The sequence below is a fragment of the Microtus pennsylvanicus genome, chromosome 9, assembly GCF_037038515.1.
Source record: "Microtus pennsylvanicus isolate mMicPen1 chromosome 9, mMicPen1.hap1, whole genome shotgun sequence".
Lineage (NCBI taxonomy): Eukaryota > Metazoa > Chordata > Mammalia > Rodentia > Cricetidae > Microtus > Microtus pennsylvanicus.
Window position 1 is genome coordinate 102,451,375 of NC_134587.1, and position 21,857 is coordinate 102,473,231.

The following is a 21,857-nucleotide window of genomic DNA, read 5'->3' on the forward strand; positions in this document are numbered from 1 at the left end:
CTTTAGATGCACATACCCAAGGCAGGTACTGACAAGGCACCCTGAACTTTCTGTTAAGACCTTGGCTTCAGCGTTTCTTGAGGTGCTCTTTATTATCCTGTCTGCAGCACAAGAATCATCACAGAAACGTGACTCCCGAGAAGTGAAAAGAAGACCAACAACAAAATAGACAAAACTTTCTCCATACCCCTGTCTTTCGCCACTAATCTACATATTGATTTAAGAATTCTCAGAGCAGAAAACACTGTCTTTCCTAGGTTCTGGCACCACTGTGCGCCCCCACCCCCTTTCCGAAGTCCCTGCTGTGTCCTGTCCTTGACTCCAGTTAACAGTAGGGTTCACATTACGTTCTGGGAACTCCTAAAGCCTCTGTTGCATCTTCTGCCTGCTCTGCTTTCCCTGCGTGAGCGCTGGATTATTCCAGTTTTTGAGCATGGCAGATTTCCACTGGATGACATCATGGGAGCCCAGTGAGTGCCGCTGGTGGAGGGGGACAGAGAAGGGGAGGAGGCTCAGAGGAGGGACGAGGGTTGGGGAGCCTAGCCAGAGTCGGGCTGCCTGCCACCCGACTGCACGTTTGTGAGCTGAGGAGTGCACCACCAGTCACTGACAAAAGAATGGGAGGATGCCGTTGCCCTGGGATTCCGGCTGCACGCAGCCTTCCGGCCGCCTGAGCTACTTCACCCTCCCCGGTGAGTGATTGCAAAGACCATTAGATCAACCTTAGGCAGAGTCCACACTCTCTTTGGCTTGTGTTCCTGGGAGGTTTGTCGCTGCTTCAGAGCGCAAGAGCTGGCACACTACTGTCTTGGAGCGCTGGCAGCAGGTGCCTTTGCCCAGGTGGGTTCCGCGCGGGAGGTCCTGCTCCTCTGCTGAGAGGGGTACCCAAGCTGCTGGAGGCAGGATTTCTGGCTAGGCTTCCCCAGCCCGGTGCTGCCAGGTAGTTCCCTTGGTAGACTACAAGTAAGCACTGTTTACACCCGCGGCCGCACCCCTCTGAAAGCAATTCCTGTCGGTGACTTTCCAGGCTCATAGGGTGGGCTTAAGAGAGAAAGCTAATACGGGTTACCCTGGGAAGGGCGCTAACCACGAAAGACTGAGTGTAGCCTTTGTCTTGGGTTTAACGCGGATGCGATGCGCTCAAACCTGAAGCACACTCTACAACTGTTGGGTTCAGTCCTGGTTTGCCCCAGCCTGGCTGGATGAGAGATGCTACTGTGTTCCTGCGGCAGGGGAAGTGGAGAGCTGGGACTTTGGACACGGGAAGGGTCCTGCGCTCACGGGTGAGTGTCGCAGTTATCCAGGTGTGGAGCTGGCTTTTGGATCCCAAGGAAGAGAAGTGGATATTGAAGCCAGAGAGATGTCTAAGTTTTATACCAAGTGGTACAAGGGAAACAGCAAACTTACCGAGAACGGCTCTTGATGATTTTTGTCCTTTCTGACGCGCTTCTTAGGGGTATTGTCTGTGACCAGTGGATGGAAGCAGAGCCACAGCCAGTGTGCATTTAGACAGCGCCAGGTTTGCTTGGCAATTTCTTTTGTTACTATGTAAAAAGATTTATTTGATAAACAGGTTAAGCATCACTATCTCTACTGTGGTGCTGCTTGTGTTTTTGAAGCAATTCAGAAACTGCTCAAGTGCCTTCCGTGAGAGTAGCACCCTGTGCGTCAGAACACCACTACCCAAGCTTGCTGGCTTCTTGCCCAGGGGACACATGGTTTATCTATGAATTCCCACTGCTTGGGAAGAGTCCAATTTTCATATCACAAGGAAATGGTGATATCCATAGGAGCAATCGTGTTTATGCCATCCTCCCACCAACCACCTTGTGATAAAGATAGAAAGCAATAAAATCTTGAGACTGTGGGTTCACTTATAAAAGAACGGGTTTCCAAACCCTGTGATTGGAGAGGTTTGAAAAACTTAGTAGCTAATTTACATTCCTGGATTAGTGGAATAAGCACTGTTCATTGGGTGTGGGGGTCCCTAAGATAATGACAAGATACCAGAATAAGGCAATGCCAGTTAGAATTCAAAGATCATTTTATTTTGTCTGTAAAAGGCTTAATGTTTTCCTTTAAATTATTATTATTATTTCTTTAAACATACCTGATCTTAATGAAGGACTTCTAAGACAGATCAAAAGGTATTTTCTCCATCGATGATTTCCTCTTCTGATAGTTTGTGCTCCTTTCAAGGGAAAGATGACAGGCAAGGCATGCACTGGGAACGAAGAAAGCTCCGAGCTGCTAGGACTCGTATTTATAAATATGAGTCATAGAGCCAGGAAGGCTACCACAGACTGGTATTTTGATGGAGAAATGAACATTCTGGGCTTTACATGCTCATCTTGTCTGAGAGGTGAACCAAGTCTGTGATTATGTGAAGCTGTATGTAGAGGCAGATAATTTGACCAAAGAGACTTTGCCTTGATCTAGGACTCCTGAAATTGGCAACAGCATTTTTTCTGTAATTCAAAAGAGAATGTTTATTGCGTTGTGTTTTGAATTCTTGTCTTCAAAGGCTTACTTTATAACTCTTTTTTTTTTTAATGTCTGTACTATAAAGCATATTGGGCTCTACGAAAAGGTTTCTGAATACCTGTTGCTCATGTTGACTGCTTCCCTCTGGTAATATGATAGCAGACACTCTTTAAACTAGCCCAGAGAAACCAGGGCTACACACAAATACATACATTGACTTAAAGCAGGCACACACACACACACACACACAATTCTGAACAGGCAACCCTCCAACAACAAGCAGAACATTTTGTCACAATTGACTCACATTTCACAAATGATACTGCCTTTAAAAATAAGATTTATCCGTTTACAGGTTAACTAAAATATAAAACCAAGAATAGATTGCATTTCATATCTAAAGTGCTTTACTTCAAAACTGATTTACTCACCCCCTCCCAAAAAAAAAACCCTGAAAATGTTTCAGCATTTTACTGTGTGTGTAATGGAATATCTTAGGAAAATCTTCACAAAATATAAGCGTCCCATAGTTGAATATTATACAGTTCATAGACAGTACAGTATGATTTTTAAAAGCACAGAGGATTAAATAGTGACTTTGAACTTGAGATTATTTCCATAGAGTTATTTATATATTCACAAGTCCGTTGGCTACCTTACTACGCAGGGACTCTGAACTAGAAAAGGAGAAGAGGCAGAAGTTATTACAGACACAAAGCCAGAGCATGCTGTCCAGAGCATATGCTTGTGATGTGTAGACACCATGGGGAAGAGCACTGCATCAATTATTCTTCTCTCCTTGATCAAATACTTGATAAAAAGTGACTTAAGTGAGCAGAGGTTCATTCTGAATCACAACATAGAGGACTAGAGTCCCTCAAGGCGAGGAGACATGGTGGCCAGAACGACTCAGATCTGGGCCACTGTTCAAATGGCTGGCTACTCAAGTCAAGAGGAAGTGGAGAAAGGGGAATGTTTCTGCTCATTGAGATTTCTACTCTTTTTTCCTCTTTTCAATCTGGGCCCCGAGATGATGGGATGGTGCTACCTGTGTTCAAGTAGGGTCTTCTTCCGTCACAGACATTATGCCAGGATACTGGATGGTTTCCAAGAAGAGCTGATACACAGTGCTGAGTTCATAACAGTTTAATGGTCTCTTATTTTCATGTTTCTAGCTTGTTGATTTAACAGACACTTTAGCATCTCCAGGATCTGAAACTTCTTTCAGTTCTTCAGGCAAATTTGTAATTTGAACCCAATTAGAAGGTCATCTTGTGATCTTTCCATGACTACATCTTATGACTTTTCTGGTTGAAGGATGCTTATGGATCACAAAACATGATATGTGTTGTTTTGGATATTGTTTGAAATGGATATTGGCTAGCAAAATATGGCTGAAAAGTTTTAGTACCTTAATTACTTTTGCAATTATGAAACAAGAACAAAAATCAGTAGTCACAGGATTGTTTAAATATTAGCAAGTATATTTTTATTTTGATTATATTTATTTAATATGTGTGCATGTGTGTGGGTTTGTACATGTGTGTCACAGTTTGAGTAGGGAGGTTAGAGGACAACTTGCAGGAGATGGTTCTCTCCTTCCACCATATGGGTCCTGGGGATAGACCCCAGGTTGTTTGGCTTAGCAGTAAATGCCTTTACCCACTGATCCATCTCACTAGGCCAGGTATATATTTTAGTGAAAGAATAAAGAAAATTTTAATGAAGTTTATACACATAGAATTAAAGATACTGTATATTACTCAGGAGTCTATGTAAGAACAGAACTGGTAAAGTGAATATATATTTAAAGAGGTTTATTTGATTGACTTTCATGATATCCAAGAGTAGCCCTCATAGAAATTTTGAGACAAATTCATTAGAAGTGACCATTAGCGATTTACTATATATTGATAATGATTGAGTATACATTGGAAACATTTTATATCTTAATGTGCTTAAGCGTATTACTAATAGATTGCCTGCTTTATCATGCACAAATGATAAACTCAATAGGAATAAAAAGTATTGCAGTTTTGACTTTATCATGTGATCAAGCATGATAAATAATGCTCTTCTCTGAAGCAATTTCTTTGAGCCTCTCTGCCGTGCCTTTCTCACGGAGCAGGACCGCAGTCCTGTATGGCAATGACTGGAAACCCAGAGGAAGAGAAATCTGACGAATATGTGCAATGAGCTCAATAACTTTTACATTTTTAATCCTTCAGTTAAAAAATAACTTTATACTTGTGAATTTAGTTTCTGATATCTGTTTCAATCACCTAGCGTTTCAAATCAGTGGCATATTTTTAACCTTTCACTTGTTACAGTTTTCTCTGACAAAGTATAAAGTTGTTAATTATACCATTTTAATTGAAAATTAGCTAATTATTTTTTTTTCATTTGTATGACTGAAAGCATTTTTACATAAGGTAATCCTAAAGAAGATTTACGATAGGCACAACTTTGACTTAGTGATATTTCTTTTCTGGAAACTAACTTGTTCCTTGATGTCTTTCTGCAAACCTATCAAGTCTTACTGTTGCTTTGAAAGTTGTTTGTCTTGGCATCTGACTAATTTTGAGATAATTTTATTTGTTTTTACTTTCCTTCAGCTTTAGTGAGATGTTTCCAAATGTAGTTTTCTTTGTACCTCTTCTCTTTGAATTCAGATCTTCTTGAACATGTAAGCTCATGTCTTCATACGTGTCAAGAGAAACTCATTGAATTCTTGACTCTTATTTCTTCACAGACAGCTTACTATTGTGTTTTCTATCTGCTCATGTGTGATGAATTGATCCATTACTCCCAGCATATTGTTTTTTACTTGTTTCACTATTTCCTATTCTTTATTCTCTTCTCAACAATTTGAATATTTCTTTTGACCTTTTGTTCAGCTTACTAGTCATCTTCTACATATGCCCCTTGGACTATCAAGACTGTCTATGGATGTTCTGTCATATTTTCAAAGGTACATTTAATTCTATTCTATAGATCTCAATTTACTTATTTTCTATACCCTTTCCTTCATTACCTTAAACATATTACTCAAAATGATAATTTTGTGTAGTAATGTCAATGTTGTGTACCTCTTTTTAGTGTCTTTTTGTATGCTTTATTTTATTCATCTGTAAAAATGCCCACTTGGTTTATTCATTTCCAAAGAATTGTCAATATTTCCTTTTCAGGGGATATAAAATGAAGATTTGGCCAACTGTTGTAATCTGATCATTTACAACTGAGTCTTGCTTACATCCTTAGACAGTGTCTATAGCTGCCTCTACGGGATTCATAGGTTCCAAAGGCACACCACTGCAAGACCTGTGAGCTCCTGGCTTTCAGATAAGCTCCATTTTTGGTGTTTCAACCTCCATTTTCAGAATGGGGATTCAATTTGCCAGTATTTTATTTAGTATTTTTGCATCAATGCTCATGAGTTGAAGGGGAGGGGAGATGAAGGGAGGGAAGTAGAGAAAAATGTATAGCTCAATAAAATCAATAAAAAGGAAAAAAAGAAAGGGGAAATCAGGCCTTATTCTGTTGTATTTTTTTTTAACTTGACACAATTTAGAATTACGTGGGAAGAACTTCACTTGTGAAGATTGCTTATAGACAAATCTGTAGGGCATTTTCTTTATTAATGATCGATGTGGAAGGGCCCAGCTTGTGGTGGGTGGTTCCATAAATTGGTAGGGAGTCTTAGAGCTACTGAGAAAGAAGGCTGAGTAAGCTATCCAAAGAAACCCAGCAAACAGCACTCCTCTGTGCTTCCTTCAGTTCCTGCCTCCAGGTTCCTGTCCGGATTTCCGTCATGACAGACAGTGATGTGGACATGTAAGCTGCAGTAAATCCTTCCCTCACTAAGCTCATAGCAGTGGAAACTCTAACTGTGGCAGATGTGTTAGCTGGTTTTATGTAAGTTGTTCTCTGAGAGAATTGGGGCTCCTCATAGCTGAACTGTGTCTCAGTATTATCCAAAACCTCTAAAAATATGTGTTAGATTCTTTATCTCACAAGAGTAGTCTCCTGCTTCCAGTCTCCTTCTGGGAAGAAGCATTAAGAAGCATCTTGCATATCTTGATTGAGGGAAACCATTGTGGGGCTAGCAAGAAACCTGGCACTAGAGAAATCCCCAGAAATTCACAAGGATTACCCCAGTTAAGACCCTAAGCAATAGTGGAGAGGGTGCCTGAACTGACCTTGCCTTGTAGTCAGATTGATGACTATCTTAGATGTCATCATAGAACCTTCATCCAGCAACTAATGGAAGCAGATGCAGAGAACCACAGTGGAGCTTTGGGTTGAGCTCCCAAAGTCCAGTTGAAGAGAGGGAGGAGTGAAAGTACTAGCAAAGAGGTCAAGATTATGATGCGGATACCTACTGAAACAGCTTACCTGAGCTAATGGAAGCCTTCCAACTCTGGTCTGACAGAAGGGAATCAGCACAGGACCAAGCTAGGTCCTCTGAATGTGGGTGACAATTGTATGACTGGGGCAGATTGTGGGGCCACTGGCAGTGAAGATTTATCCCTACTGCTTGTTCTGGCTTTTTGGAATCCAGTCTCTCTGGAGGGATACTTTGCTCAGCCTAGATATAAAGAAGAGGGTCTTGGTCCTGCCTCAAAGCAATGTGCTAGATTTTGTTGACTCCCCATGGGTAGCCTTACCCTTTCTGAAAAGCTGATGGGGAAGGGATGGGGGAAGGTGCAGGGAGCAGGAGGAGGGGAGGGGGTGGGAAATAGATTTGGCATGTAAAGTGAGGAAAGATAGGTTTTTTTAAAAAAACAAATAAAATAAAAAAAAATCTTGAAAAACCAAAATTACCAACAAGAAACAACCCAAAACCAAAAAACAAAACAAAAGATAAAAAAGCCAGGCAGTGGTGGCCTACACCTTTAATCCCAGTATTCCAAAGGCAGAAGTAGGTGGATCTCTGTAAATTCAATACCAGGCTGGTCTACAAGGGCTAGTTCCAAGATGGGACAACTGTTACACTGAGAAATGCTGCCTCATTAAACAACAACAACAAAAAAAAACAATAGCAACAACAAACAAACAAGCAAAGCATCTTGCCTCATTGATACACCCTGCACTGAGATCTGGGTGCCTCTATTCTTGAACTTTCCCAGGTGCTCTGGGATTCTGGGATCAGGTCTTGAGTATTCCCTAAAGTCCCTGGTCATCTTGGTCTCCAGTCTGGTGCTATTGAAGAACTGTGGAACTTTATCAGTTAGGCCAGAATGTTAGGAGTTCATGTCTTTGGTTGTGTGCCACCGATGGGGACTATTATCACAGTGTCTATCTCTTACACCCTTTCAAAGCCTGAGCAGTAGGTGAATGATTGTTCTTTCCTACATACAGCCTTTCTGATGTACTGTTTCATCTCAGGCTACAAAGAAATGGGACCAATGGATCATGGACTGAATCCTTCAAAACTGTAAGCAAAATAAATGTGTCATCCCCTAAAGATATCTCAGGTATTTGCTGTTTTAATGGAAAGGAAGCAGCACACATATTTTACTTAAGTCAAAGTTTTGTTTTTAACATAAGGCTTGTGTAGTGGCTTTGGAGGTATTTTTGACCTATTTTGGGTTATTCATTGGAATAACCAGTTAAAACAGATGATTTCTTACTGATTATGAACACAGATATCAAAGAGCCAAGTTCACTCCCTGGTAAAACTAGAGTTAGTAACTTCAGCCTACAAGAGTTAAGTCTGAAAGACCCCTGGTAGGGGAGACTCTCACTCAAACCGTCCTTGCTGCAATCACACGAGGTTTAATGACAGGGACCAGCGCTGGAGCTGAGACTCATAGCCCACGCAGGGGAGGAATTTGACTTCGAGTAGCTGGGAGAAGGGGTATTTAAGGGAAGAAACCACAGCCCAGTAATCCAAAGAGGGTAGGGAGAGCATCATTGGAAAATTCCAAAAATGCCAGTGATCATTGAAAATTCCAAAAATACCAGTGATAATCACAAGGGGCTCAACTCTCTGTTTCTCAAGATTAGTCTCAAGATTATAATCTAACTTTATCTTCTGCTAGTTCCTGAAACAGAGTCACTGAACCAGTTAATCTAGATTTCTGATTCTTCTCTCCCTGCTTAGATTTTTGGCTCTATTTTTTTTCTGCTTGGGGGGTCTGGATTTATCCAGGTCTTTCAAGTCCATAGCAGCTTTTACATGTTTTATAAAAGAAATTGCTTTCTGCTAGACAGTTGTATTATGTGTCATTTGATATAGAAGTAGTTCATCAATATTTTATGAGGTAGATCTTAGTAACTATAAAAGTTAATAATTCAAACAACCAGTTAATTTAAGTTCTTGGTAACTACTAAATAAACTGGTAAAGCTTCCTCCCTCTTAGGATTGGTGCAAACCAAACCAGACACATGCAAGTGTAGACATTAAAACAAGGCTTTTTTTCTGAATACAAGTACAGCTAAACTTAAAGTAAATGCCACATACATAGAAGAAAAATGTGTAAATCTGGACTCTGTCCCTTCTTAGCAACAACTTTCTTTCATTTTCAAATTATTATTCAGAACAGCAATTGCTATAGGTTACTATCTAGTCATATCTATTCAAGAGAGTTGCCAAACTGGTAATAGAATGACTTACTTGTATATGGATAAAACTCAATAGAATTTGAGGCTAATTCATTGACTTATAAATAATTCAGATCATATTTGAAGTATAATGTTAGAGACACATAAGATGAATTATCTGTAATTCTATAAATTGGCTTGCTTTTGTTAAGTCTGTTAGTGATGGAGACGTACTTAGTGTGAATGACATATATTATGCTTGTTTTATTTTTTTTAAATATCTTTCAATGCTTTTATTTATTATTTTCTTATTTTTATTTACATTTGTGTTTGCCTGCGTGTATATCTATGTGACAGTATCAGATTTCTGGGAACTAGAGTTATAGACAGTTGTGAGATGCCATGTGGATGCTGGAAATTGAACCCAGGTCCTTTGAAAGAGCAGCCAGTGCCCTTAGCCTTTGAGCCATCTCTCTAGTCCAATATTATGCTTGTTTTATATAATTATGCATTCCATATAACATCAAAAGATGGTTGACTTTGGGTAGAGGAATACAGTCAGTTGACAGATATCTGGAACAGATTCTTATTCTGGTTGGGTTTTGGTCAACTTGACACAGACTGGAGTTCACTTTGAGGAAGATGATGCTTCTATCAGATTGGCAAACCTCTGGGGGCATTTTCTTTATTAATGATTGATATGTTAGGGTGCAGTCCACTGTGAGTAGTACTATCCCTGGGCAGGTGGTTCCTGGGGGGTAGAGGAGAGCAAACTGAGCAAGTCAGGAGGAGCAAGCCAGTAAGCAATATTCCTCGTGGCCTCAGCTTCTGTTCAGTTTCTGCCTTGAGTTCCTGTTCAAACTTCTCTTCAGGACTGTAATGAGGATGGGTAAGCCAAACAAACGCTTTCCTCCACAAGTTCCTTTGGTCATGGTGCTTCGTCATAGCAGTAGAAGCAAACAAAGACAAGTCTTTTCCTGCCTTTGATTCAGTGTCAAAATATAGTAGGAGAGTCTCTATCCTTGGATGAGTGTGTCGAATTATATGACATCATTGAAGGATGGTTGTTTCAGATTCATTCATTAGTGAGCAACGCTTCACTCCCCTCAAAGCATAGCAGAGGTCTCTGGAACCCTGATTCACATCTTCTCCTTTCACCCTGGTTATGATTGTGATTGTGGCAAAGAGAGCAGGCAGGTGTTGACTCAGCTTTGCTGACTCTTTCCCACCTCATGTTTGTGTTGAATATATTTTGTTCTGTCCTATGACGTATCTACTGTTTCAAACTAAGGTCTAAGCATCCTTAAATGGTGAATAATTAACAAACTCAAGGGAGGCATTCAGGAATAATATGGATTGACAACTAAATGTGGTGTACAGCCTCTTAGAAAGTCTGAGTGTGGGGTGGGTGGGGCCTCAACTCCTCCTGGTTGTGGAGGAATCCCAGGTACTTCAGTGTTTTTGTTTGTTTGTTTGTTTTTTCTGCTTCTGTTCACCTGCTGCTCACTCACAGACAGATATGGCTAGCACATTGTTTTTCAGTTCTGACTTTAGTTTTGGAAGGAACTACAACCATATGGTGAATTAAATTTCCTTTTCTGGAGGAAAATGAGACAAGAAGAGGAAAAGAACGAATGAGGAGGAGATGAAAAGAGGGAAAGAGACAGTGTCAGAATTGTAGTTGTAAGGCGCATCCACTTATAAGAGAGAAAAATGAGGAGAAAGCTAAATCATCACATGTCTCGAGTGTATTCTCTTTCTAAATTAATCATCTTTTTATTAACTATGGAATGATCTGTTGTCCTAATGGGAAATAATTACTACTTTCCCCTACTTCCAGCCACTCAACTTTGCCTTGGAGATACAATAATAAGTAAAAACAAAAACAATGTACCCAGATTCCTGCTATTTTGAAACTTTTTATTCATATGAACTAATTAAATAGCCATATGCACCAGGACAACTGTGTAGGCATGAGTACAATGAAGGACAGTACATGCTAATTTTGCAAGCATCCTTGAAGAAGTGACATTTTGAGTGGCTACCCGAAGAAAAACTACAAAACACACAAGTTAGTAGATGAAAAGAGAAAGTAAAACTTCAACAGACGGGTACATGGAGTATTCTGGAGGCTGCATTGTTGAGGGAAGAGTGGTGAATTTGATGAACTCGTAGGCACTTTGACAGTTTGGTATAGATTTAAGTGGAAACGTGACACTCATAAGGAGGAGTCACAAGATGATTGACATTTAATGAACAATGTGTATATGGGTGTATATGCAAGATTGGGAGGGAAGTGGCCAACAAACTAGGAGAACTATCTAATAGGGAAAAGAAAATGCATGAAGAACCCGGGAATAGTGTTGTATAAAATAGTGCAAAGCAGCACTAGAGGCAACTGAGGAAGCTGGGAGCAGGAAAGCTGGTGCTCCCAGGGAAGAGCGCACCAACTGGTTGTCCAGTGCCAAATGGTAAGCCTTGAAAATGCACTTACAAGTAACTATGCATACTGAGTAGGTTACATTCAGGAATATAGACGTATATGCATATACATACTTGCATCCAATAGTAAGGAGAATGAGGCCATGGATTTGAAGGAAAGCAGGAAAGAGTTAATGGGAAGTTTGGAGGGAAGGAAAGGGAAGGAAGAAATGTAATTATAATCTCAAAAAAATCTGAATAAAGTAAAAAAAGGGGGGATGTGGACACATGAAAAGCATGGGGTGTGTAGGATTGATGGATTTGTTTGTGAAATTATAAGGAAATGTAGTTGAGAGCAGTGGTGTTCACTCATGTTCTGCTCACTTTCTCTTTGTTTATAAGGATATTTAAGAGTGATATGCATGGCAATTTTTTTTCTACAATTTTAAGTAGCTTTACACTGTTTTAGTTTATGTTTTCATGTAATTATCTATTAATTTTTAGTTTTTTTTCTTTTTTCTTTTTTTTTAATTTATTTATTTATTAAGGATTTCTGCCTCCTCCCCGCAACCGCCTCCCATTTCCCTCCCCCTCCCCCGATCAAGTCACCCTCCCTCATCTGCTCAAAGAGCAATCAGGGTTCCCTGACCTGTGGGAAGCCCAAGGACCGCCCACCTCTATCTAGGTCTCCTAAGGTGAGCATCCAAACTGCCTAGGCTCCCCCAAAGCCAGTATGTGCAGTAGGATCAAGAACCCACTGCGATTGTTCTTGAGTTCTCAGTATTCCTCATTGTCCTCTATGTTCAGCTAGTCTGGATTTATCCCATGCTTTTTCAGACCCAGGCCAGCTGGCCTTGGTGAGTTCCCGATAGAACATCCCCATTGTCTCAGTGTGTGGGTCTCGCGGTCCTGAGTTCCTTGCTCGTGCTCCGTCTCCTTCTGCTCCTGATTTGGACCTTGAGATTTCTGTCCCGTGCTCCTCTGTCTCTGTCTCCTTTCATCCCCTGATGAAGGTTAATATTCATGAGGATGCCTATGTGTTTGTCTTTGGGTTCACCTTCTTACTTAGCTTCTCTAGGAACATGCATTATAAGCCCAATGCCCTTTATTTATGGCTAGAAACCAAATATGAGTGAGTACATCCCATGTTCCTCTTTTTGGGTCTGGCTTACCTCACTCAGGATAGTGTTTTCTATTTCCATCCATTTGTATGCAAAATTCAAGAAGTCCTTGTTTTTTACTGCTGAGTAATACTCTAATATGTATATATTCCATACTTTCTTCATCCATTCTTCCGTTGAAGGGCATCTAGGTTGTTTCCAGGTTCTGGCTATTACAAACAATGCTGCCATGAACGTAGTTGAGCATATACTTTTGTTGTATGATAGGGCCTCTCTTGGGTATATTCCCAAGAGTGGTATTGCTGGATCCAGGGGTAGGTTGATTCCGAATTTCCTGAGAAACCGAAACACTGCTTTCCAGAGTGGTTGCACAAGTTTGCATTCCCACCAGCAATGGATGAGTGTACCCCTTTCTCCACAACCTCTCCAGCAAAGGCTATCATTGGTGTTTTTGATTTTAGCCATTCTGACAGGTGTAAGATGGTATCTTAAAGTTGTCTTGATTTGCATTTCCCTGATCACTAGGGAAGTTGAGCATGACCTTAAGTGTCTTTTGGCCATTTGAAGTTCTTCTGTTGAGAATTCTCTGTTCAGCTCAGTGCCCCATTTTATAATTGGATTGATTAACCTTTTACGGTCTAGTTTCTTGATTTCTTTATATATTTTGGAGATCAGACCTTTGTCAGTTGCGGGGTTGGTGAAAATCTTCTCCCAGTAAGTGGGTTGCCTTTTTGTCTTAGTGACAGTGTCCTTTGCTTTACAGAAGCTTCTCAGCCTCAGGAGGTCCCATTTATTCAATGATGCCCTTAGTGTCTGTGCTGCTGGGGTTATACGTAGGAAGTGGTCTCCTGTGCCCATGTGCTGTAGAGTACTTCCCACTTCCTCTTCTATCAGGTTCAGTGTGTTCGGACTGATATTGAGGTCTTTAATCCATTTGGACTTGAGTTTTGTGCATGGTGATAGATATGGATGTATTTTCATTCTTTTACAGATTGACATCCAGTTTTGCCAGCACAATTTGTTGAAAATGCTGTCTTTTTTCCATTGTATACTTTTAGCTCCTTTATCGAAAATCAGGTGCTCATAGGTTTGTGGGTTAAAGTCAGGGTCTTCTATTCGATTCCATTGGTCGACTTCTCTGTTTTTATGCCAATACCAGGCTGTTTTCAATACTGTAGCTCTATAATAGAATTTGAAGTCAGGGATGGTAATGCCTCCAGACAATCCTTTATTGTATAAGATTGTTCTGGCTATCCTGGGTTTTTTGTTCCTCCATATAAAGTTGATTATTGTCTTCTCCAGATCTGTGAAGAATTTTGATGGGGATTGCATTGAATCTATAGATTGCTTTTGGTAGAATTGCCATTTTTACTATGTTGATCCTCCCAATCCAAGAGCAAGGGAGGTCCTTCCATTTTCTGGTGTCTTCTTCAATTTCTTTCTTCAAAGACTTATAGTTCTTGTCGAATAGGTCTTTCACTTCCTTGTTCAGGGTTACCCCTAGATATTTTATGCTATTTGTGGCTATCGTGAAAGGTGATGCTTCTCTGATTTTCCTCTCTGCTTCCTTATCCTTAGTGTAAAGCAACTGATTTTTTGGAGTTGATCTTGTATCCTGCCACATTACTAAAGGTGTTTATCAGCTGTAGGAGTTCTTTGGTAGAATTTTTGGGGTCACTTATGTATACTATCATATCATCTGCAAATAACGAAAGCTTAACTTCTTCCTTTCCAATACAAATCCCCTTGATCTCCTTATGTTGTCTTATTGCTATTGCTAGAACTTCCAGCACTATATTGAAGAGGTATGGAGAGAGTGGACATCCTTGTCGTGTTCCTGATTTTAGTGGGATGGCTTTGAGTTTTTCTCCGTTCAATTTAATGTTAGCTGTTGGCTTGCTGTAAATAGCTTTTATTATATTTAGGTAGGATCCTTGTATCCCTATTCTCTCCAAGACCTTTATTATAAAGGGGTGTTGAATTTTGTCAAATGCTTTTTCAGCATCTAATGAAATGATCATATGATTTTTTTCTTTCAGTTTATTTATATGGTGGATTACATTGATAGATTTTCGTATGTTGAACCAGCCCTGCATCTCTGGGATGAAGCCTACTTGATCATAATGAATAATTTTTCTAATGTGTTCTTGGATTCGGTTTGCCAGTATTTTGTTGAGGATTTTTGCGTCAATGTTCATGAGTGAGATTGGCCTGTAATTCTCTTTCCTGGTTGAGTCTTTGTGTGGTTTTGGTATCAAAGTAACTGTAGCTTCATAGAAGGAGTTTGGTAATGACCCTTCTGTTTCTATATTGTGGAATACATTAAGGAGTATAGGTATTAGGTCTTCTTGGAAGTTCTGGTAGAATTCCGCATTGAAACCATCTGGTCCTGGGCTTTTTTTGGTAGGGAGGTTTTTGATAACCTCTTCTAATTCTTCGTGACTAACAGGTCTGTTTAGATTGTTCACCTGGTCCTGGTTTAACTTTGGTATGTGGTATTTATCTAAAAAAGTGTCCATTTCTTTTATATTTTCCAATTTTGTGTTATACAGGCTTTTGTAGTAAGATCTAATGATTCTCTGAATTTCCTCTGTGTCTGTGGTTATGTCCCCCTTTTCATTTCTGATCTTATTTATTTGTGTGTTCTCTCTCTGTCGTTTAATTAGTTTGGATAGGGGTTTGTCAATCTTGTTGACTTTCTCCAAGAACCAGCTTTTTGTTTCATTGATTCTTTGGACTGTTTTCTGTGTTTCTATTTTGTTGATTTCTGCCCTCAGTTTTATTATTTCCAGTCTTCTACTTTTCCTGGGCGCGTCTGATTCTTTTTTTTCTAGAGCTTTCAGGTTTGTTGTTAAGTCCCCAATGTATGCATTCTCCGTTTTCTTTAAGTGGGCACTTAGTGCTATGAACTTTCCTCTTAGCACTGCTTCATTGTGTCCCATAGGTTTGAGTATGTTGTCTCTTTATTTCCATTAAATTCAAGGAAGACTTTAATTTCTTTCTTAATTTCTTTCTTGACCCAGGTGTGGTTCAGTAGTTGACTGTTCAGTTTCCATGAGTTTGTCGGCTTTCTGTGGGTAGCATTGTTGTTGCCTTCTAACTTTAATCCTTGGTGATCAGATAGGACACAGGTGGACACTGATATTTTTTTGTATCTGTGGAGGTTTCCTTTGTTCTAAGTATGTGGTCAATTTTTGAGAAGGTTCCATGAGCTGCAGAGAAGAAGGTATATTCTTTCCTATTTGGGTGGAATGTTCTATAGATGTCTGTTAAGTCCATTTGCTTCATTACCTCCAATAATTCTCTTAATTCTCTATTAGGTTTCTGTCTGATTGACCTGTCCCTTGGAGAGAGAGGTGTGTTGAAGTCTCCTACTACTAATGTGTGTGGTTTGATGTCTGCTTTGAGTTCTAGTAATATTTCTTTTACATAAGTAGGTGCTTTTATATTGGGGGCGTAGATATTCAGAATTGAGACGTCATCCTGATGAATTGTTCCTGTTATGAGTATAAAGTGACCATCTCGGTCTCTTCTGATTGATTTTAGTTTGAAGTCAGTTTTGTTAGAAATTAATTTGGCCACACCTGCTTTTTTCTTAGGACCATTTGCTTGAAACACCGTTTCCCAACCCTTTACTCTGAGTAGGTGCCTGTCTTTGTGGTTGAGATGTGTTTCTTGCAAACAGCAAAATGTTGGATCCTGTTTTCGTATCCAATCTTTTAGCCTGTGCCTTTTTATAGGTGAATTGAGCCCATTAATATTAAGTGATATTAATGACCAGTGTGGTTGTTTACTCCGGTTATTCTTATTGCTTTTGGTAGTAGAGATTGTGTGTCTCCCTTCTTTGAGATGTGCTGGTGAAGGGTCACTAGATGCCTGGGTTATTGTAGGCAGTGTTGGCAGTGTTGGATTCCTTGGGTTGCGATTTTCCTTCTATTACTTTCTGTAGGGCTGGATTTGTGGCTACGTATTGTTTAAATTTATTCTTATCCTGGAATGTCTTGTTTTCTCCATTGATAATGAACGATAGCTTGGCTGGGTATAGTAGTTTGGGTTTGCATCCATGGTCTCTTAGCTTCTGCAGTACATCTATCCAGGACCTTCTGGCTTTCATAGTTTCCATAGAGAAGTCAGGTGTAAGTCTGATCGGTTTACCTTTATAAGTTACTTGCCCTTTTTCTTTTGCAGCTCTTAATATTTTCTTTAACCTGTATATTTTGTGTTTTGATTATTATATGGCGAGGAGATGTTTTTCTTTGATCCAGTCTGTTTGGTGTTCTGTATGCTTCTTGAATATTTAAATGAATATCTTTCATTAAGTTGGGAAAGTTTTCTTCCATAATTTTGTTGAATATATTTTCTGGGTCTTTGAGCTGTGACTCTTCTCCTTCTTCTATTCCTATTATTCTTAAGTTTGGTTTTTTTATTGTGTCCCATATTTCCTGAATGTTTTGTGTTGAGGATTTGTTGGCTTTGCTGTTTTCTTTGATCTGTTCGTTTATTTTCTCTATGGTGTCCTCAGCATCTGAGATTCTTTCTTCTATTTCTTGTATTCTATTGATTATGCTTGTTTCTGTAGACTCTGCTCGTTGACCTAGATTTTCCATATCTGGCTGGTCCTCAGTTTGTATTTTCTTCCTTGCCTTCATTTCAGTTTTCAATTCTTGAACTGTTTCCATTACCTGTTTGATCGTTTTATCTTGGTTTCCCAGGGTATCATGTACATATTTACTCATTTCTTCAAACTTTTTGTTATACTTCTCATCCATTTCTATAAGGGCATTTTTTACGTGTTGTTTAAGGGACTCTATTGCGTTCATAAAGTCAATTTTTTCCACTTCTTCTGTGTTAGATTGTTCAAATACTTCTGTTGTAAGATCCTTGGGTTCTGGTGTTTTCATGTTGTTTTTCAGATTATTGGGTGAGTTCTTGCCTTGGCGTCTGCCCATCTCCTCCTATTAATCCTATCTAATGGGTCTTTTAAAAACCGGATCAGGTTTCCCTGCTGGCCCAGGGCTCCGCTTACAAACTGCCCTCGCTCTGTTTCCTGGTTCCTGCCGCAGGCCAAGAACCCTCTCACCCCTCCGAAGGGTCTTCAGGACAGGACCAGGCTCCCCGTTTGCCAGTGACCTGGCCAACCAAAGGCCTACCTCTTTGATTTGATTGTAGTAGGGCGATCTGCTCTCCTTATTGCACGCCTGACCCTGCAGCTTGCGTCTGCTGCCGCGCTGGTCTCCCAAAGCCTCTTCCTGAATGCGGTGTTGCTCCGCCGCGTCTGGCCGCTGCAGCTCCGCCTCTGTTAATTTTTAGTTTTTAAATATGTTTTCAATTGAAATAGAATCACAACAATTTACCCCTCTCTTCCCTTACAACCCTCTCAGCTACTCTCCCAATAGCCCCTCTCATTCTCCCACTCTCGAGCTCTTTGCTGCTTTTCTTTTGATGCTATTCTTATATACCATACACATATGTCTGTACGGGTATGCACCAATGTGTAATCACAACCTTCTGAGTCCATTTTGCTGTTGTGTTTATATTTTTTCAGGGCAGACCACTCTGCGTTGAACCCAATGAGGGGGCCCCATTCCTGGGAGAGGCTAACTCTTTTTCTTCTAGGCGTGGGACCCTATGAAAACTTCCCCTTTTATGCTAATATGCTCATTGATTACCATTGTTTATTTAGTGATTTTTAGGCAAAATTCTTTCACCACAGAATTTCTGATATTCTGGCTCTTGCAATCTTTCCTCCTACTCCTCAGTGATGTTCTCTGAGCCATTCAGTCAGAACTTCTGATACAGATGTACCTATGGGCCTGGGCTCTGTAGGATATGTTGGTCTGAGTTATGTCTAATTGCGGTTTTTTTTGTGATAGTCTCCATTTGTTGTATGGAGAGGATAAAGGATAAGATTTGGAATCTAGTAGAAAATTATGTTGGACTAGCAATGTGATGGTAGTAGATTTTCTAATGCCCATGACCTCTCTAAATATGGGAAACTGGGTAGTTTTCAGTACCAGGTATGGTTTCTGTCCTGTGGAGTGGGTCTGAAGTCCAGTTAGACAGCTGTTGTTTTCCACCCACACACAAGGGCCACATTGCACTTATGGAGATATTGCTGTGGTGGTCCTTGTTATGGTTTACAGGTGTGACATCTGGGTAGGACCTTCTGCTTCCTTCTCACAGCGCATAGTCTTTTCTGAAACCATGACAACTAGACTGGGAAAGAGGTTTTCAGGTCAGATCCAGTTCAAATCACACTTGTGCCCCGAATGTGAGTGTGAGGAATCTTTATCAGTAGGAGCCCACCCTCAACCCTGAGAGCAACTAAGGGCTAGAAGGACCAAGGGAACAAATAACCTGATTTAGGAACTGACTAAAGATTTCTCTTTCAGTAGTCTCTAAACAAAGAATTCTCAAAAGGACAAATAAAAATTTCTAATAAACACCCTAAGAAGTGCTCACCATCTTTAGCAATTAAGGAAATACAAATTAAAGGAACTTTGAGATTTGACCTCATCCCAGTCATAATGTAACCAAGATTAACCAAACAACAGACCACAAATGCCAGAGAAGTTCTGAGAAAGAGGAGCCCTCATTTACTTCTGGCAGGAATGCAGATTTCTGAAGCCTCCCTGGAAATCAGTATAGAGAACTCTCAACACACTAAAAGTAGATCTAGCATATGAACCAGTCAAAACCACTCCCTGGCACAGTCTCAAAAGAATTTATATCCTACTCTATAGATACCTGCTCAGCCATGTTCTTAACTGCCTTATTCACATGCCCAGGAAGTGAAAATAGCTTAATGTCTTTCAAGAGATGAATAGATAGTGGAAATGTGCCATATACATGCAATAGAATACGATTCAATTGTAAGAAAAAATGAAGTAATTTACAGGTAAATTGATGGCCCCAGAAAAGATTTTGTTGGGTGAGGAAACCCAGATACATAAAGACAAATGCTTTATGACCTCTCTTATCTCTGGATCCTAGCTTCAAATCCTCAGATGTGGGATACACATGGAATAACCACAGAAACAGGAAGAGTAAAAGGGAGTTGGGGGCATAGTGGAGTTGGGCTTGAGAGGGGGATAGCAGGATACAGGTGATTGTAAGTGGGAAACAGAAAAGTGGGAAAGAGGCTCCAATTAGAGACATGTGAGAAAGGTGATAGAGATGGAGAAGGAGGTACAAACAATAGCAAGGCAGTTTGGCAAACTCAAGGAACCTTGTTAGTTTATATTTATCTAAATTTATACCACCCACCCACCCACACACATTCAGGCATGCATATAATCTTACACATCTTAAAGGAAGTTAAGCAACTTGGGATCACATCGCTCCTCAGAAAAGCCATAGACTAACAAAAGCCTGAGTAGCAGGCATGAAGAAAGAACTTCTGAGTGGTTGGTCAGAGTAATCCCCATGGCTCGCAGAATAATCTAGATTGTCGATGTAGTCCTTGGTTTCCTCTATTTATTTTTAGAGTTATGAAATTGTAAATAGATTTCCTTCTTATATTTTAAGAGGAAATTACCTTTAGTATTTAAACTTTTACTAGGTGAAAGGAAATAATTTAATATATTTCAACTAAAATTATACTTGAATTGATTTTAATCATGAAGCAGAAAGGTCTACTTCTGCTGCGTGGTGCACGGTTACAGTTCATCACTGAGTGTCAAACCCATTCTTTTATGTAGGGTCTAATAAAGGGAAATTGCCGGTATATTAGAAAAGTTTGAATTCTGGTTTTGTTCATTTCTCCCAAATTTAGAGTTCAGTCAATTAAAGAAAAACTATTTTCTCCTTTGATCTTTCTCAGCAATTTTGCTTTAATAGAATCCAAAGTTTTATCTCAGACACAATGTGAAATAACTCTGTACTATCTGACAAGAACCTATAGTAAGACTTGCAGGTCGCTGTCCCTTTTGCACAACATGGTATACTTATAGATTACTTTAGGAGTTAGTCTTTTTTAAACACAATTTTTTATTGATTATTTGGGAATTTCATATCATCCCCCCCCCATTCCACTCATTTCCCAGTCCCTCCATATCCACCCTTCACTGCTGTAGTATCCTCCCCAAGGAAAGCATAAAAAGATTATTGATTAAAAAACAAATTAAAAAAACAAAACCAAAGACAAACAAAAAAGCAAACAACAGCAACAATAAAAATCCACTTCCCTCCTGTCTTTCCCACCTCTCCATTGCCTTTGTCCCAGTGGCACTGGGAGCTGCTGTGTGTCATGCATGGGACCCTTGTTTCGAAACAGCTTCACTTGCATATGTTTATTGTGTAATGTGTTGGTGGTCAGGTTCAAAGCCTCTGACTTCTGGTATATTCTCAATACTGAACATTCACCATACAGAAAAGTTAATTTTTGATGAGGTACCTTGTCCTTATTTTAAAAGCAGCCTCCCACTACAGTGAATACATGACTAGACGAACATTCAATAACCAACACATATGGAGCACTTAGGCATTCTGAACCTGGCCAGGATATCAGAATGAGCCCAGGGCTTAATTAGACAGACTGCAGTAGTACTATACCAAGTGCACATATAAAAAGCAAAATCTGAAGTTTATCAATAAGTTTTCTATGGCTCTGTGTTCTTTATCTTTCAAATACTTAATGAGTTAGTTCCATAATAAAACACAGGCAAATATTTTCTGAGTTAAAAAAAAGAAGCCAAACTTCAAAATGTTAGCCTGTGGCATCTGAATGTGTTTGTTTTCTTTCATAATTTGCATATATATATATATATATATATATATATATATATATATATATACATATGGATGATACTTATGATGTGCCAATGTAAAAAACAAGCTGAGGCACACGAAGCCTAACAACAGTGGGCATATTCAACTGAAGGTGAAGATGGTTACCCAGGAGGCATGAATAACAGTTGCCCAGAAAACACACCACCATGTGATTTTTTTTTTTGAAGCACCTTGTTTTATAGATAAAAACAAAGAGGTAACAGAAAATCAGTTTCTGCAACTGTTTTTGTTGACAAGAATAACTAGTCACTTCCATTATGTATACCAGGTAAGCAGCGTAGTGAGCAGGGACCAGGCATTTTCTAAGTTACTCATTCTGATGGTTTGGTACTGCAAGGAAACAGAAGTTAAAATTAAGATGATAAAGATTCGCAGTCTAGGATGACAGTGCTACTGTCCTACCATCGAGGCCTAATAGTAACTCGCAGACTGAGCTTTCAATAAAAATTACATATAAATTTTTGTATGGGAATATGCATGTGTATACACACACAC

At 39.7% G+C, this 21,857-nt stretch overlaps 1 protein-coding gene across 10 annotated transcripts in view; it reads left to right on the forward strand.

Annotated features, from left to right (window-relative positions):
- Positions 1–435: 435 nt before the first annotated feature.
- Positions 436–21,857, forward strand: part of Marchf1 (membrane associated ring-CH-type finger 1) — an 814,098-nt gene continuing 792,676 nt past the window's right edge. The window contains exon 1 of one of the 10 annotated variants that reach the window (XM_075986882.1): positions 436–692. The gene's annotated coding sequence lies outside the window, so the exon portion shown is untranslated. Of the gene's footprint in view, positions 1,284–21,857 lie in introns of all 10 variants that reach the window. The other 9 variants (XM_075986884.1, XM_075986889.1, XM_075986888.1 and 6 more) reach the window with 9 other exon arrangements.